The 18,382-nt window shown below is 42.3% G+C and overlaps 1 long non-coding RNA gene across 1 annotated transcript; it reads right to left on the reverse strand.

Annotated features, from left to right (window-relative positions):
* Nucleotides 1-2,547: 2,547 nt before the first annotated feature.
* On the reverse strand, nucleotides 2,548-17,936 carry LOC124554702. The gene is made up of 3 exons (XR_006968414.1): nucleotides 17,767-17,936; nucleotides 12,312-12,460; nucleotides 2,548-2,611 (listed from the first exon to the last, which is right to left on the reverse strand). It is a non-coding gene; the product is annotated as an uncharacterized LOC124554702 (long non-coding RNA).
* Nucleotides 17,937-18,382: the final 446 nt, after the last annotated feature.

Consider the following 18,382-nt stretch of genomic DNA (forward strand, 5'->3'; position numbering starts at 1 on the left):
ACGTTTAAGCACGTGAAGTAGTAGTCATGAGTAGCCGCTCAAGTAGAGAAGTTACAGTAAGTGTTAGGATAGAATTAGATTAAGTGTCCTTGTCGTCATAGTGTTTTGTTCTCCTCGTTTGTTGTTTGCATAATTAATGAGGAATCCACTGGCGGAGAGGTTGCGAATTTCTGCAGCCTGAACCACATAGGTAGGGAAGTGCATATGCCGATGATTTTTGTGTCTTGCAGAGTGCAACTGCCGACCGTAATTTTGTTGTAGATACTTAGGAGGTGATTCAAAATGCTATCAATAAGGCTGATTGTATTGCAGATGTTGCGGGTACTGAAATGGTACAGACGCATTTAGTATTTCCGAAGGCCGCAGATTCGGTACCATCTTTGACGGCACTGCCTCCTCAGAGGGTAGGAGGACAAGAAAGAGGAAATGTGTTTGTAAGGTTTATAATCCGGCCGACAAGGCTTGTGGCAGCGGATCAGGAGATTGACAAAAGTGACAACACTTGCAGTGTAATGCGTGATGCAGGCGAAGGTTGATGTGCAATCCCAGGGCTAGACTTTCTCGTCAAGCATCATGCCAAAACTGACTTTCGTTGACGAGCGGTGGAACTCAGGGGGATAATGTTAAAGCTGGGGGAAACCGTAACCATTGTAATACTGTTGCAAGGTTCGTTTATCATGATAGAACTAATGCAGGTAAAATCACTAATGCTTAATTTGCATGTTATGGGGGCACAAGGAACGGGGAAGTTGCTTTAGGTGACCGAAGGTGTTGCTAACTTATACGATTCTGGACTTCGCCTCTGGGTAGGGAGTCGTCGTTGAGTACGCAGCGCTCAGTGATTGAGAGCACTTCAACTGTCTATACTCACGTTGAGACATCTGAATTTCGTCCTTGTGGCTGGGAGTTCGCGTTTTTTGTCTGTAGAATACAGAGAGGAGAAGATAGTATTAGATTATACTAGTCAGACGACAGCCTCCTGCCGTCCTAGTGTTTAATGAGTTTTTTTATTTTGTGGCTGGAGTTCCTCCATCGCCGCAGACGTGCACCAGAACCATCACTCTGACGCAGCAGACGCAGTACATACGGTGATATTGCTAATTGATTCGGCTTATTAGGGCTATAAAGCTAAACAACTGTGATCATGTAAGTTTCATTTCCACTGACGTTGCACACCACTGTAGATCATCTTTGATAGTAGTGCCTTCTAGTGTTTGGGACGTAGATGATATCAGTCATCTCGTGTTATTTGTATTAGGTCGCGTAGCCACAAAATCGGCCCATTTGGGCAGTTGATCAATAATATTAGACAGGAAATTTACTTCTATCTCTATGTCCATTGTACTTGGACATATAATCATCTGTAATATATAAAGGTGTTTAAATCTACAATAAATATATAAGCAGAAATAACATTTATTATTTAGTAGTTACTAGATCCCTTAATCATTCAATTATTTTTATGTTGTAATTTATCTGTTAAAGAGCAAGAAGAAGGAAATAATAATTATGTTAAGAGATCCTAAGATGTGCTTCAGGGGGGGGGGGGAGTCAGACAGGACCAAATCTTTATTTCTGCGTTCTGTATTTTCCATTGCGCACATTCAATTTTACACCCACCTGGAGTAGCATCTTGCAAACCACACAAATAATTTCAAGAAATACTTCCTAACACTTAAATTTATATTCGATGTTAGCATCTCCCTATCTAATACTTTTCTCGCTATAGTCAGTCTTCATCTTATATCCTTTCTACTTCGCCCATCGTCAGTTATTTTGCTGCCCAATAGTCCTTTTAGTGTCTCATTTCGTAATCAGATTCCCTTAACACTACTTGATATAGCCCTCGCAATACCAAGGGGAAGGAAGGGCTACATCATACGTACCTTTTCAGAACACTGTATTCAAGTCATGTACAATATATTTTAAAAATCTTAAAAAAGTATATTTATGGTTTTTAATGATTTCTTCTACCAGATTCCGTAATTGTTTTAAATTTTTCAGGATGTGAATTTTCAGAACAGGTGTCATATTCATATTTTCAGGTTTAGGACACTTCTTACACATAAATATATCTTTAAAAGTATGTTGTGCGAAAAATACAATGAAAATTACCGAAATCCGTATATCTTTGTGTTGGTCATATATTACGCCCTCATTTTGTAGTACACGTTATGGAAAATCCGTTTGTACTGCTAGGGTTAATTCGAAAACATTCCATTACTTATCATTTAGATCCATTGAGGGCTATCTTATAATCCCTTTCCAGGGCAATATCTAATCCATTCAACTATTATTCCAAGTTCTTTACTGTTTCTGACAGAATAGCATTGTCACCGGTAAACTTCAAAATGTTTATTGCTTCCCCCTGATATTTAATTCTGATTACAAATTTTTCCTTCTATGCTTTACTGCTTGTTCGGTGTAGATGTTGAATGACATCGAGTGGAGGCTACCCGTACCCGAATGTCTCACTCCCATCTTCATATTGCACAACTAGAAATACAGCAGCTGGAGTAGCAGAATTTATGTGCTTCAACAAAATTTGTTCTTGGTTGTGGTGGGACTGTGAAATACATGTCCAGCCCCATTACTCCGTTCTTCTTTTTACCTGAGGACAGTAAAATTCATATTTCAGTGCATATACGGCAAAAATCGAAACTTTCATTTAGGACAACATGGATTCCCAAGGATTCACGTGTTACCAGTTGTAGAGGAACATGTAGAAATGAGCGTCTCTCCTATTTCCGAACATTAAATGTAATTTTTGTAACTTCCAGAAGAGCAGAGTACATTCAGTTAACTATTTCGAGATCGGAAAATAAGCCAGTTCCGTTCGAACCCACTAGCGAGAACAAAGAGAAAAGACAGTTGGAGATGCAGTAAAGGGAAATGCCGTTGTAGTGTATTCTGGGATTGTAGAAGTATGAGGAAGGGTATCTATTGTATCCTTTCAACTGAAATGACTTACCCTCCTATCTTTAGAACAATCATACCTCACAAATTTTAAGTTAGTGTATCTTGTACAAATATCTCCTGTGCCAATGAAAATGATTTGTCAAACCGTTCATTTAAAACATGTCAATTTGTGTATTGTTTTTTCTTGTACTAGCCAATCTTGTAGTTTTGTTGTACTTACTACTTGAATGACTACTTTTGTAACGGCGAGTGTCGTAATCATATGTATCATAGGCAAATATGAGACACCATGAAATTTTTTTTTCTATATGTTTATGAAATGTGTGTGTAGCAGAGAGTCCACAAATGTTAATAAGTACATGTCATACCTTCTATGACAATAAAGAACAGAGAAGCCTTCACATTTTTTTCTGCGATCAGCTAGGACATGTCTTCCTGTTTTTTATCGTCCATTGTTCTTCAGCTTTCGCAATGTAAGCATCCATTTAGCTGTAATTTCTTAGACTTTCCCGGCGATATGATGACATCTCATGGAAATCGGGTTTTCTGCCGGATATCAGCGTCTTCCAAAGACGTCGTCTTCATCAGGGAACACCTGATGAAGACGTCAAGTAATGACGTCGAAATATCGTGTTTGGAAGACGCTGATATCCGGTAGAAAACCCGATTTCAACGAGATGTCATCTATTTAGCTTTTAAGAACCGTGAATATATTTAAGTCTATATAAATTAATGCATTTCAGATGTGTTAATTTAACAAACTAAACATATCTATTTGTATTAATGTCTTTATCAGCTTTGTGTACAGCCATTCATGAAAGAAATGCAAAACTGCTGACATGGAGTCAGTCTGCCATTGGTGTGATCTAGATACTGATTAGCAATTATCTGTTATTTTATGGTGCACCAACGAACTTACAGTCTTTCAGAAACAAAGTCCGATAGACAATTAACTAAACAGCATAATGCGATCGACCGATCACGTTATACACTTGCCTTATGAAAATTACATTGGAGCTACATCTGCAACTTTACGTTTCTCTCGAAGACTAATCTGGAGTAGCAAGAAATCACAACAGGAATCAACAAGCACTGATCAGTTAATTTCAATTGACATTACTGAGCTGACTACCTGCTGTTAAGTGGTAGGTGATCACGACTATTTGCTTTACATTCTCTATCTTCCTTCCACATTCGCAAGCAGGCAAGCTAACAGTTAGAGCTCACAACTTCCACTCGCTCATCCACCTTCCAGAGAGGTTGCTGCTATTGTTGCTTGTACAGTGGTCACTCCACATGTGTATACGATTTAACGTCATACCAGAGACATTTCCGTTTACAACAACAAAAGAATACAAGAACCGCTACCTCAGTTCGTTGCATCGGCCAATAGTGTGAGATAAATAGCTTTTCTCATAAGAGAATGAGCAGCGCCGTTAATTTAGAGCAATAGAGAAACGTCTTTTGCCATGTCAACAGCCGAGGATGCTGAATCACAAGAGACCTACCTTTTTCATGAGTTTTCCCAGTAAAGAACTTCCAAAATTGTGGACCAGAAGCCTACTTCTCCCGCCCCCCGCTACCCCAGTGTTGTTGTTGTGGTGTTCAGTCTGAAGACTGGTTTGATGCAGCTGCCCAAGCTAGTCTATTCAGCGCAAGCCTCTTCAGCGCTGCACAGCTAATGAAATGTGCCTCAGATTGAACCTGCTACCTTTATTCAAGACTTTGTCTCCTTCTACAATTTTAATACCCCCCTCCCCAACACCCACATATACACACTTCTCTCCATTCCCAAACTGACAATTCCTTGGTGCCTCACGATATACCCTACGAAACGAAGTTGTGCCATAAATTTCTTGTTTTCCCCAGTTCGACTCAGTTTCTTCTTATCAGTTATTCGATCTGCAGCGCCACAACTAATTTTCGGCGCTACTGAGTAAAATTGTGATTGTGGTATCGATAGCTACGATGCCACGGCGTAGGTGGAAGTTCTTAAGTTGGCACTACGACAGACACCGACGACAGCGCCCTCTAGCCGTTGCTGTGGGGTCTACGAGCTCCGCGACAGATTCTGCCCATTTTGATCAAGAGCAGACGGCCAGGACACTTCGCTTGCTATTGAGACTATGTACTACTTACGATGGGTCTAAGGCTTCGCACCTCAATGCAAAGTTATATATCCAGTTAATATTGTGAAATAGTAAAACAATTTCTAAGAGCAGTACCGAGAGATTTTCACCTTTTCCTGCCCCTACTCACTACCTTCATTCAGCAAACCTCTCAGTTTTCAGGAGCAGAACCACGCGCTGCCTTCCAGGCGGGATACAAAAGTAATATTGCAATGGCTATTGCAAAAGACGTTGTTAGTGGCCCAGCTCAGACCTGACCAAACACCATTACGTCAGATGCAGCAATGCCACTGGCAGATACCCACGTTGTGATACAGAAAAGGGGCTTTCACTGCCATTACGAAGACACAGCAGAAAGGCGTTTGTAGGCCAGTTACTACACATCCAATCAAGATTTCTTATGGTCTACATGTTTGCGAGCTGTGATTTTCAAAGCAAGAACGCTCTGTCCCAACATAAATTACAATTACTTTCAGTCAAAGATGTCTCAGTCTGGTAGCTACTATTTACGAGGAGAGGTGTATGCCGCTACTCGAGGCGACATGATGCTACAAGCAACCACCACGAGTTTTGGCCTCCACTAACTGTGGGCCCCTGCTTCTGGTGTTAAAATCAGTGATGTGGCTGAGCATCTTCCAGCCAGTGGGCCACTTTCGGGCCAACTACCAGGTGCAAACAGCCCTCTTCCATAAAAGCAGTCGCTTGAGACCATGGCCACCTGTTGCGACAGTTCCTTAACACTCGCTGCCTTCATCAGACACTGTGGAAGACGTTGCACCACAGAATGTTGTAGTTTGTTCTTCAGTAAAATGTTTGACTAACAGTGGACTTTTTATGAGCAGCCAACGATCATCATCCTGGCAACAGTCCACCAATTCAACTCAGACCTCCACATGTACATCTACACTTCATGGATAAACAAATCACATTTTAGTGCCTGGCAGAGGGTTCATCGAACCACCTTTGAAACGTCCCCTTTGAACAATTATACACGACTGTCCTTAAACTGATACACAATATTTTGTTAGCGCAACGCAATCTGACTAACATTAAACTATACCTTTCACAAATCACTTACCTCACAAAAATCTTCGCTACTCAAGCTACTGCAATACTGCAAGCGCCACTACTGCCAGCTAAATAAAAGATTCAAGCTATGGAAGGCACTAACTACTGATAGGGATAGTTAGCAAATGAAAGATATTAGTAGAGAACAAACTATGTATTTACCTTGATATCATCATATATAAATATAGCAGTTCATGACAAATTACAAATCTCCGCCATCTCTCTCCCCACATCCACCACTGCTGGCGGCTCACCTCCAACTGCGCAACGCTACGCGCTGTTCACGTCCAGCTGCCGCTGCCCAACACTACAATGGCAGACAACAATGCAAACCAGCCACAGACTGCACACAGCACAGCCAGTGATTTTCAGAGCGCTACGTGGCGTTACCAATATAAGAACCTAAACAGCCTACTTACATAGAGAAAACATAAACAGCCTACTTACATAGAGAAAACATAAACAGCCTACTTACACCTTCACAATTCTCTATTATTCCAATCACGTATAGCCCACGGAAAGAATGAATATCTATATCTCTCCGTAAGAGCTCTGATTTTATTTTATTTTATCGTGGTGATCGTTCCTCCCTATGTAGATCTGTGTCAACAAAATATTTTCGCATTCGGAGGAGAAAGTTGGTGATTGGAATTTTGTGAGACTATTCGGTCGCAACGAAAAATGCATTTATTTTAATGATTCTGTACATTTCTGTGACACTCTCTCACGTATTTCGTGATAATACAAAACGTGCTGCCTTTCTTTGAACTTTTTCGATGTACTCCATGAGTCCTATCTGCTAAGGATCCCACACTGCGCAGCAGTATTTTAAAATAGGACGGACAAGCGTAGTATCAATTTGTACCGTAGTGTCCTCCTTAGTAGGTTTGTTACATTTCTAAGTGTCCTGCCAATAAAACACTGCCTTCCTTTAGCCTTCCCCACAACATTTTCTATGTGCTCTTTCCAATTTAAGTTGTTTGTAATTCTAATACCTAGATATTCACTTGAATACATGGCTTTTAAATTAGTTGAACATACGGCTTTTAGATTAGACTGATTTATCGTGTAACCGAATTTTAAAGAGTTCCTTTTAGCACTCATGTGGATGACCACACACTTTCCGTTATTTAGGGTCAACTGCCACTTTTCGCACCATTCAGTTATTTCTTCTAAATCGTTTTGCAGTTTGTTTTGATCATCTGATGACTTCACAAATCGATAAACGACAGTGTCATCTGAAAACAACCGAAGACGGCTGCTCAGATTGTCTCCCAAATCGTTTATATACATAAGGAACAGCAAAGGGCCTATAACATTACCTTCGGGAACGCCCGAAATCACTTCTGTATTACTCGATGACTTTCCGTCAATTACTACGAACTGTGACCTCCCTGACACGAAATCGCAAATCCAGTCACATAACTGAGACGATATTCCATATGCACGCAATTTCACTACGAGCAGCTGGTGTGGTACAATGTCAAGAGCCTTCCGGACATCCAGGAATACGGAATTGATCCGAAATCCCTTCTCAATAGCACTCAGCACTTCGTGTGAATAAAGAGCTAGTTGTGTTTCACAGGAACGATGTTTTCTAAACCCATGTTAACTGTGTGTCAATAGACCGTTTCCTTCGAGGTAATTCATAATGTTCGAACAAAATATAAATTCTAAAGTCCTGCTGCATATCGACGTTAACGATATCGGCCTGTAATTTATTGGATTACTCCTACTATCTTTCTTGAGTATTGGTGTGACCTGTGCATCTTTCGAGTCTTTGGGTACAGATCTTTCGTCAAGCGAACAGTTGTATATGATTGTTAAGTATGGAGCTAATGCATCAGCATACTCGGAAAGGAACCTATCTGGTATACAGTCTGGGCCAGAAGATTTGCTTTTATTAAGTGATTTGGGTTGCTTCACTAATTCGAGGATATTTACTTCTACGTTACTCGTGTTGGCAGCTATTCTCGATTCGAATTCTGGGATATTTACTTCGTCTTCTTTGTGAAGGCATTTCGGAAGGCTGTGTTTAGTAACTCTGCTTTGTCAGCACTGTCTTCGATAGTAACTCCATTGTTATCACGCAGAGAAGGCATTGATTGTTTCTTGCCGCTAACGTACTTCACATAGCCGGCCGAAGCGGCCGTTCGGTTCTAGGCGCTGCAGTCTGGAACCGCGAGACCGCTACGGTGGCAGGTTCGAATCCTGCCTCGGGCATGGGTGTTTGTGATGTCCTTCGGTTAGTTAGGTTTAACTAGCGCTAAGTTCTAGGGGACTAATGAACTCAGAAGTTGAGTCCCACAGTGCTCAGAGCCATTTCGTACTTCACATACGACCAGAATCTTTTTGGATTCTCTGCCAGGTTTCGAGACAAAGTGTCGTTGTGTAAACTGTTATATTCGTCTCGCATTCAACTCCGCGCTACATTTCGAGCTCCTGTAAAGGTTCGCCAATCTTGGCGATTTTGCGTCTGTTTAAATTTGGCATGTTTGTTTCGTTGTTTCTGCAACAGTCTTCTAACAAGTTTCGTGTACCAAGGAGGATCAGCTCCGCCGTTTGTTTGTTTATTTGGTATAAATCTCTCAATTGCTGCCGATACTATTTCTTTGAATTCAAGCCACATCTGTTCTACACTTATATTATTAATTTGGAATGAGTGGGGATTGTCTCTCAGGAAAGCGTCAAATGAATTGTTGTCTGCTTTTTTGAATATGTATAGTTTTCGCTCATTTTTCGAGGATTTGGGGATTTCAGTATTCAATGTCGCTACGACAACCGTGTGTTCACTAATCCCTATATCGGTTTTGATACTCGTTATTAACTCAGGATTATGTGTTGCTAACAGGTCAAGTGTGTTTCCACAACCGTTTACTATTCGTATGGGCTCATGAACTAACTTCTCGAAATAATTTTCAGAGAATGTGTTTAGCAAAATTTCGGATGATATTTTATGCGTACTTCCGGAATTAAACATGTATTTTCGCCAACATATCGAGGGTCAATTAAAGTCACCACCAACTATTATCGTATGAGTCGGGTACGTGTTTGAAATCAACCTCAAGCTTTCTTTGAACCTTTCAGCAACTGTATCATCTGAAGTGGGAGGTCAATAAATGGATCGAATTATTATTTTATTCCGGTTGCCAACAATGGTCTCTGCCCATACTAACTTACAGGAAGTATCTACTTCAATGTCGCGACAAGTTAAACTACTTCTGACAGCAACTAACTCGCCACCGCCAACGGTGTTTAGCCTATCTTTTCGGAACACCGTTAGGTTCAAAAATGGCTCTGAGCACTATGGGACTTAACATCAGAAGTCATCAGTTCCCTAGAACTTAGAACTACTTATACCTAACTAACCTAAGGACATCACACACATACATCCCCGAGGCAGGATTCGAACCTGCGACCGTAGCAGTCTCGCAGTTATGGACTGAAACGCCTAGAACCGCTCGGCCAACGCGGCCGGCACGCCGTTACGTTCTTCGCAAAAATTTCGGCTGAGCTTATATCCGACTTTAGCGAGCTTTCGGGGCCTATAACGATTTGAGAATAAGTGCTTTCTATTAGCGCTTGGAGCTCTGGTACTTTCCCAACGCCACACTGACCCTGCTACCTCCTGCGTATAGTGGACACCTGACTTATTAAGCGGAACCCGAAACCCAACCACCCGTTGGCACAAGTCGAGGAATCTGCAACCTACACGGTCGCAGAACCGTCTGAGGCTCTGATTCAGACCCACCGATCGGTTCTGTACCAGAGGTCCGCAATCGGTCGTGTCGACTATGCTGCAAATAGTCAGCTTTGCTTTCATCTTGCAAGCAAGACTGTCAGCCTTTACCACTTCTGTTAGCCGCTCGAAACCAGAAAGAATCTCTTCTGATACAAAGTGACACACATCATTGGTACCGACGTGAGACACCACCTGCAGTTGGCTGCACCCTGTGCTCTTCATGGCATCTGGGAGGACCCTTTCCACATCTGGAATGATTTCACCCGGTATGCACACGGAATGCACATTGCTTTTCTTACCCTCCTTGTCAGCAAGAGGCCCGATAACGCGCCTAACGTTGGAGCTCCCAACTACCAATAATCCCACCCTCCGTTATTGCCCAGATCTCGCAGGCTGAGTGGTGTCCTCTGAAACAGGACAGGCGACAGCATCTGGCTCAGCGACAGCGGCAGCCACAGACAGTGCCTGGAACCTTGTGTCAGGCGAACCGGGGAGGCCTTAGGTGCGCTTGGGAAGTCTTTTGGCGCTTGCTTCGCCCTAGGGCGACCTCTACATTTTGATGTGAGAAGTGTGTGTCACCACTATATTTCAGTGACAGGGGAACCTTACCAGCCACCCTCCCTGGAGACGATGACTCTCGACTACCTCAGGTTGCAGTTTCGTCGACAGACAGCATCAGTATACAGTGGATGATTGCACTGGCTGTTTTTTTTTTCCCCCTGCGAGTATCACGTCGAGTCAGTCCAGCTTCTACCAGCTTTTCAGTTCGGTTTTCATGTGTCACATGTGGCAAGTAAATTCCGACTGTATTCTGAGGATGTGTAAATATGAACGTTATGTTTCCCTATTATCAATGGGTGGGGCACATAGTGTGGAAGGTTATAAGGTGTTAGCCATGTGTAGCTTCTTGGTAGGGGAAGATGAATTTCGTTTAGAAGTCGGAGTTTTGTGGTACATTAAGCCGTTTTCAATGGGGAATGTATTTCATTTTGAGCAATAAATGTGGCTACTGCGTTTAAGCACGTAAAGTCGTAGTCATGAGTAGCCGCACAGGTGGAGAAGTTAAGTAACACTAAGTGTTAGGAAAGGATTAGATTAAGTGTCCTTGTCGTCGTACTGTTTTGTTCTCATTTGTTATTTGCATAATTAGTGAGGTATACCTTGGCGGAGAGGTTGCGAATTTCTGCAGCCTGGACCAGATGTGGAGAGAAGTGCATGTGATAATGATTTTTGTGTCTTGCAGAGTGCAACTGCCGACAGTAATTTTGTTGTAGATACTTAGGGGTGACGCAGAAAGCTATCAATAAGGCTGGTTGTATAGAAAGATGTTTTGAGTACTGAAATGCTACAGACGCATGTAGTATTTCCGAAGGCCGCAGATTCGGTACCATCTGTGACGGCACTGCCTCCTCAGAAAGTGGGAGGGGAGGAAAGAGGAAATGTGTTTGAAAGGTTTATGATCGGGCCGACAAGGCTTCTGCCAGTGGATCAGGAGATTGACGAAAGTGACAGCACTTGCAGTGTAATGCGTGATGCAGGCTAAGGCTGCTGTGCAATCCCAAGGCTAGGTTATCCCATCAAGCATCATGCCGAAACCGACTTTCGATGACGCGCGGTGGTACTCAGTGGGATAATGTTCAGCTGGGGGAAGCTGTCACCAGTGAAATACTGTCGCAGGGTTCGTTTATCATGATAGGACAAATGCGGGCAAAATAAGTAAGGCTTAATTGGCATGATATAGTGCCACAAGGCACTGGGAAGCTGCTTTAGGTGACCAAAGGTGTTGCTAACTTATACGATCATGGACTTCGCCTACGGGCAGGGAATCGTCGTTGAGTCCGCAGCGTTCAGTGATTGAGAGCACTTCTCCTGTCTATATTCACGTTGAGACGTTATCTGAGTGCCGTCCTTGTGACTGGGAGTTCGCGTTTCGTGTCTGTAGAATACAGAGAGGAGAAGATAGTATTAGATTATACTTGTCAGAGGATCGCGTTCTGCCGTCCTAGTGTTTGAACGAGTTTTTTTTTATTTTGTGGCTGGAGATCTTCCATCGTCGCAGACGTGTACGAGAACCATCACTCAGTCGCATGCGACGCAGTACATACTGTGATATTGCTAATTGCTTCGGCTTATTAGGGCTATAAAGCTAAACAGCTGTGATCATGTAAGTTTCATTTCTACTGAGGTTGCACACTACTGTAGATCATATAGAAAGTAGTGGCTTCTAGTGTTTGGGACGTAGATGACGTCTGTCATCTGCCATTATTTATATTAGATCGCGTAGACATAAAAAGGGTCACATTTGGGAAGGTGATTAATAACATTACTCAGGAAATTCATTTGTGTATCTTTATGGCCATTGCACATCGACATATAAACATTTGTAATATATAAAGGGGTTTTAATCTAAAATAAACGTATAAGCAGAAAAAACATTAATATTTAGTAGTTACCAGTTCCCTGCCTCTGTGCACGACTCTACACCATGCGGCCCGTCGGATGTCGATGCAGCTGCCCTGGTTGAAACGGCAGCGTGAGGCAAGGCACGCACGGCTTACATGGCTGCGCTCCAGGACAGGCCGCGCCTCGATGCCCACCTCTGCTGCAAATTGCACAACCAGAGCTCGCTCTCACTTGCAGTGTAATGCGTGATGCAGGTGAAGGCTACTGTGCAATCCTAGAGCTAAACTTTATCATCAAGCATCATGCTGAAACTGACTTGCGATGACGAGCGGTGGAACTCAAGGGGATAATGTTCAAGTTAGGGGAAGTTGTCACCAGTAAAGATACTGTCGCAAGGTTCGTATATCATGATAGGACAAATGCGGGCAAAATCAGTAAGGCTCAGTTCGCTTGATATGGGAGAATTAGGCACTGGGAAGTTGCTTTAGGTGACCGAAGGTGTTGTACGATTCTGGACTTCGCCTCCATGTAGAGAATCGTCGTTGAGTACGCAACGTTCAGTGATTGTGTGCACTTCTCCAATCTATACTCACGTTGAGACGTAATCTGAATTCCGTCCTTGTGGCTCTGAGTTCGCGTTTGTTGTCTGTAGAATACAGAGAGGAGAAGATAGTATTAGATTATACTAGTCAGAAGTCCGCCTTCTGCCGTCCTAGTGTTTAATGAGTTTTTTAATTTTGATGCTGAAGATCTTCCATCAACGCAGACGTGTACGAGAACCATCACTCCAACGCACCGGACGCAGTACATACAGTAATATTGCCAATTGCTTCGGCCTATTACAGCTATAAGGCTAAACAGCTGTGATCATGTAAGTTTGATTTCCACTGAGGTTGCCCACTGCTGTAGATCAGTTTGAAAGTAGTGTCTTGTAGTGTTGGCACGTAGATGACGTGAGTCATCACGCGTTATTTATATTAGATAGCGTAGCCACAAAAAGGGGCACAATTGAACAGTAGATCAATGATATTAGTCAGCAAATTAATTTGTATCTCTTAATGTCCGTTGCACATCGTTATATAACATTTCTAAAAAGAAAGGCGTTTTAATCTACAATAAATGGATAAGATAAAACAACATTTATTATTTAGTAGTTACTAGTTCCCTTAATCATTCATTTATTTTTATGTTGTAATTTATATGTTAAAGAGCCAGAAGGTGTAAATAATATCACCGTTAAGAGATCCTAATATCTCCTTCAGGGGGTACTCAGACAGAGCCAAATCTTCATTTTCGCGTTCAGTAATTTCCATAGCGCACATTCATTTTTACTCCCGCCTGGAGCAGCATCTTGGAAACCATACAAATACCTTCAAGAAATACTTCCTAACACTTAATGTTATATTCTTGTTATAGTCAGTATTCATTTTGTATCCTCTCTGCTTCGGCCTTCATCAGATATTTTACTGCCCAATAGTCCTTTTAGTGTCTCATTTCGTAATCAGATCCCTTAACACTACCTGATGTAACCCTCGCAATACCAAGGGAGAGGGAAGGTGTGCTTTATGCCTACCTTTTCAGAATACTGTAATCTAGTCAAGTTCTTTATATTTTAAAATTCCGAAAAAATACATTTCTGACGTGTAAACGATTTCTTCTACCAGATTCCGTAATTGTTTCAAATTTTCAGTAAAACTTAACGCAAAAATTTAGGTCTTGTCAGTGGCTGTGAATTTTCAGAACATGTGTCATATTCATATTTTCAGGTTTAGGACCATTCTTACACATAAATACATCTTTAAAAAGAATGTTGTGCATGAAAGACAACGAAAATTAACGAAATCCGTATATCTTTGTGTTGGTCATATATTACGCCCCTGTTTTGTAGTGCATGTTATGGAAAATCCGTTGGTACTGCTAAGTTTAATTCGAATACGTACCATTATCTTTCATGTAGTTTGATTGAGGGGTATTTTATATTCCTTTTTCAGGGCACTATCTGTTCCATTCAACTGTTATTTTAAGTTCTTTGCTGTCTCTGACAGAACTGCAGTGTCACTGGTAAACTTCTAAATGTTTATTGCTTCTCCCTGATATTTAATTCTATTTACAAATTTATCATTTTATGCTTTACTGCTTGTTCAGTGTAGATGTTGAATAACAACGAGTGTAGGCTACCCGAATGTCTCACTCCCATCATCCCATTGCACAACTAGAAATCCATCGGATGGAGTAGCAGAATTTATGTGATTCAACAAGATTTGTTCTTTGATGGGATGGGGCTGTGAAATACATGTCCAGTCCCATTATACCTCTCTTCGTTTTACCTGAGGACAGCAAAATTCATATTTCAGTGCATACACGGCAAAAATTCAAACTTTCATTTAGGACAACATGGATTCCCAAAGATTCACGTGTTACCTGTTGTGAAGGAACATGTAGGAAACAGTGTCTCCCCTATTTCAGAACATTAAACTTTATTTTTGAAACTTGCAGAAGAGCAGAGTACATTGAGATAACTATATCTAGATCGAAAAGTAAGCCAGTTCCATTCGAACCCACTAGCGAGAACAAAGACAGAAGATGGTTGGAGATGCAGTAAAGGGAAATGTCGTTAGAGTATATTGTGGGATTAGAGAAGTGTGAGGAAGGAAAACTATTGTATTGTATTCATGACTTTACGACTCTTATCTTCAGATATCATTTTTAAATGACGAATGGTGGCCACAGGAAAGTTGCAACCTCACAGCATCCCTGGACAATAGCTTTTCATCTAAGGATAATTCGAGGCGTTTATGTAAAAGTGCAGTTTCAGAAGCTTCTTTGTCCTGGGGCGCCTGACTCAAATCCTGTAATATTGTCATTGTCCACGTCAAAAGCAGGTGCAGTGCAGGTGATTTCTCCAGTTCTAATTCCTTAGACACCGGTTTCAAGAGCTACAAAAATCCTTATGTTTTAAAAGCTATAAAATAAACGATTGCGTATAAGAATTACAGTAATAGAATTGCAAACACACTGTGAAAAGTTCTTTCAACAGCGTGATATCAGTTTCTTCATTTCTGGCTATTTCTCTCTTCTCAGAGAGCTTTTCCCACAAAGACATTCTAACATTGTCAGCTGCTTATTCCAGCGACTATCGCTAGACTGGCTCATTTATCTACCAAGAGCATTAAGAAAACAACTTTTCTTTACGTAAGTCAAGCTTTCTTTCGCCCCTTCAAAAGACCACGAACTTATGGATAATTGGCGCGTATACAGGGTGAGTCACCTAACGTTACCGCTGGATATATTTCGTAAACCACATCAAATACTGACGAATCGATTCCACAGACCGAACGTGAGGAGAGGGGCGAGTGTAATTGGTTAATACAAACCATAAAAAAATGCGCAGAAGTATGTTTTTTAACACAAACCTACGTTTTTTTAAATGGAACCCCGTTAGTTTTATTAGCACATCTGAACATATAAACAAATACGTAATCAGTGCCGTTTGTTGCATTGTAAAATGCTAATTACATCCGGAGATATTGTAACCTAAAGTTGACGCTTGACTACCACTCCTCCGCCGTTCGATCGTGTGTATCGGAGATCACCGAATTACCTAGGGATCCAAAGGGAACGGTGATGGACCTTAGGTACAGAAGAGACTGGAACAGCACATTACGTTCACATGCTAATACTTTTTTATTGGTCTTTTTCACGGACGCACATGTACATTACCATGAGGGATGAGGTACACGTACACACGTGGTTTCTGCGGCAGTACTGCGGCGTGTACGACATTTTTTACGCCAGAGAATGCAATTGTGTGCAGCAAATGATGTCCACCACATTGAACATCTATTGGCCTGACATGTCGGGACACACTCCATTCCACTCCGTAATTGAAAACGGAAACCACATGTGTACGTGTACCTCACCCCTCATGGTAATGTACATGTGCGTCAGTGAAAAAGACCAATAAAAAAGTGTTATCATGTGAACGTAATGTGCTGTTCCAGTCTCTTCTGTACCTAAGGTCCATCACCGTTCCCTTTGGATCCCTAGGTAATTCGGTGATCTCCGATACACACGATCGAACAGCGGAAGAGTGGTACTCAAGCGTCAACTTTAGGTTACAATATCTCTGGATGTAATTAGCATTTTATAATGCAACAAACGGCACTGATTACGTATTTGTTTATATGTTCAGATGTGCTAATAAAACTAACGGGGTTCCATTTAAAAAAACGTAGGTTTGCGTTAAAAAACATACTTCCGTGCATTTTTTTATGGTTTGTATTAACCAATTACACTAGGCCCTCTCCTCACGTTCGGTCTGTGGAATCGATTCGTCAGTATTTGATGTGGTTTACGAAATATATCCAGCGGTAACGTTAGGTGACTCTCCCTGTATACTCCTCATTAAAATTATTTCCTAGCACTGAATTTAGTATATGGCTGGAACAATTCAATCGTGAATAATCATGCAGTGCAAAGACAATGTTGTTACCTTGATCGGCCGTGTGCTGCATGTCTTTCAAAGTAGAGTGGTGGGTACCAAGAGACATAAATCGCCAAAACAATTCTCTTAGAATATTACCGCACGTTTTTGCTTTATCTGAAAACTGAGTTGTAAAAAAATGCGAAATCTGAGAGTCCAGTCAATGAAACAGGAGACAGTAGATGTCAGATAATTGTTGCTTCTCGCACTGGATGTCCACATGTCTGTGGTTGCTGAGTATTCACCTTCTGTTATATGAGCAATTACCTCAGGCATAATTATATGTCGTAGGCTTTTAGCACTTTCTGCTATGTACCACCACACAGTTGTGGGGTGAGACATAATTGCCTTTGCAGTGCTGATAAACGTCTGAACAAGATCCATACGACCTTCACATGTTATAGCTCCGTATGACCTTACGTCCCGTGCACATATAGCCACGTATTTATCGACAGTTATCTCCCGAACAGGTTTAGGAAGACGTTTCTCGTCCACGCAAGACCCTTGTTTATTAGACACACATGGATGGCGAGGAATGTGCGGAGTGCCGCTTGACCCTCCAGCATGAGAGAAAATTTCATTGCACAGCGAACAGCACACAAAATGAACGCTTTGCCTAACGCCATCCACGACAAGAATTAACACGGTCCAAGCCGAACATTTAAAATTCGCTTCAGGCTGTATGGTTCTCCACTCACCACTGATTATTTTTCCTTTTATTTCCCTCTTATTGACATGCGCACCTTCTTCTGCAAACCACGTTTAGTTTCCAAGCTCATTTTGTGCGTTACGAAAAAATGAAGAAATCCCACCACTCCACTAAACAATGGCTGTCTAAGGCGCTGCAGTCATTGACTGTGCGGATGGTCCAAGTGGAGTTTCGAGTCCTCCCTCGTTGGGTGTGTGTGTTTGTCCTTAGGATAATTTAGGTTAAGTAGTGTGTAAGCTTAGGGTCTGATGACCTTAGCAATTAAGTACCGTAAGATTTCTCACACATTTGAACTAAACTCTGCTCTACTCACCGCTCGCAGCCCGTAGCTCACAACTGCGGTCAGTGCTACCAACAGCCCGTAGGCAGCAGCACGCCAGCGTTTGCGCACGGCACTGGCGCAGTGACGTCACGGGTTCGCTTAGTGCGGAGCAGTGAGACCGCAGCCCGTGGGCTGCATCTCCATGCGCGAGTCTGCCGAGCCCGTGGCATACAGCTGTTTCGCAACAGCACTGCTCGGCGCTTAGGGTGACGTCAGGGACTCGCTCGGCCCAAGGCTGCTGTAGCCGGGTGCGGCCAGACGACTCTGCTGCGTGCGGCCCGTCAGACCTCAATGCGACTGCACCGGCTGAAACGGCAGCGCTAGGCAAGGCTCGCACGGCTGTCCTGGCTGCGCTCCTGGACGGGTCACGCCTCGATGTCCACCTCTGCTGCAAACTGCACAACAAGAGCTCGCTCTCAGCCGGTTGTCACCGTCCAATTGACATCATACAAGCCAACTGCGACGTCACTCCAGCAGTGGCTGCATCAATTCCCACGGGCAGACACGCCCCTGAACTGACTTAACCTTGTGCACGACTTGATGACTAATCATTTAACAGCCAGTATCGTAGTCCAATATACCGTAGGAAAATGTAAGACACCAAGAA

Source organism: Schistocerca americana, chromosome X (genome assembly GCF_021461395.2).
Source record: "Schistocerca americana isolate TAMUIC-IGC-003095 chromosome X, iqSchAmer2.1, whole genome shotgun sequence".
NCBI classification, from domain to species: domain Eukaryota; kingdom Metazoa; phylum Arthropoda; class Insecta; order Orthoptera; family Acrididae; genus Schistocerca; species Schistocerca americana.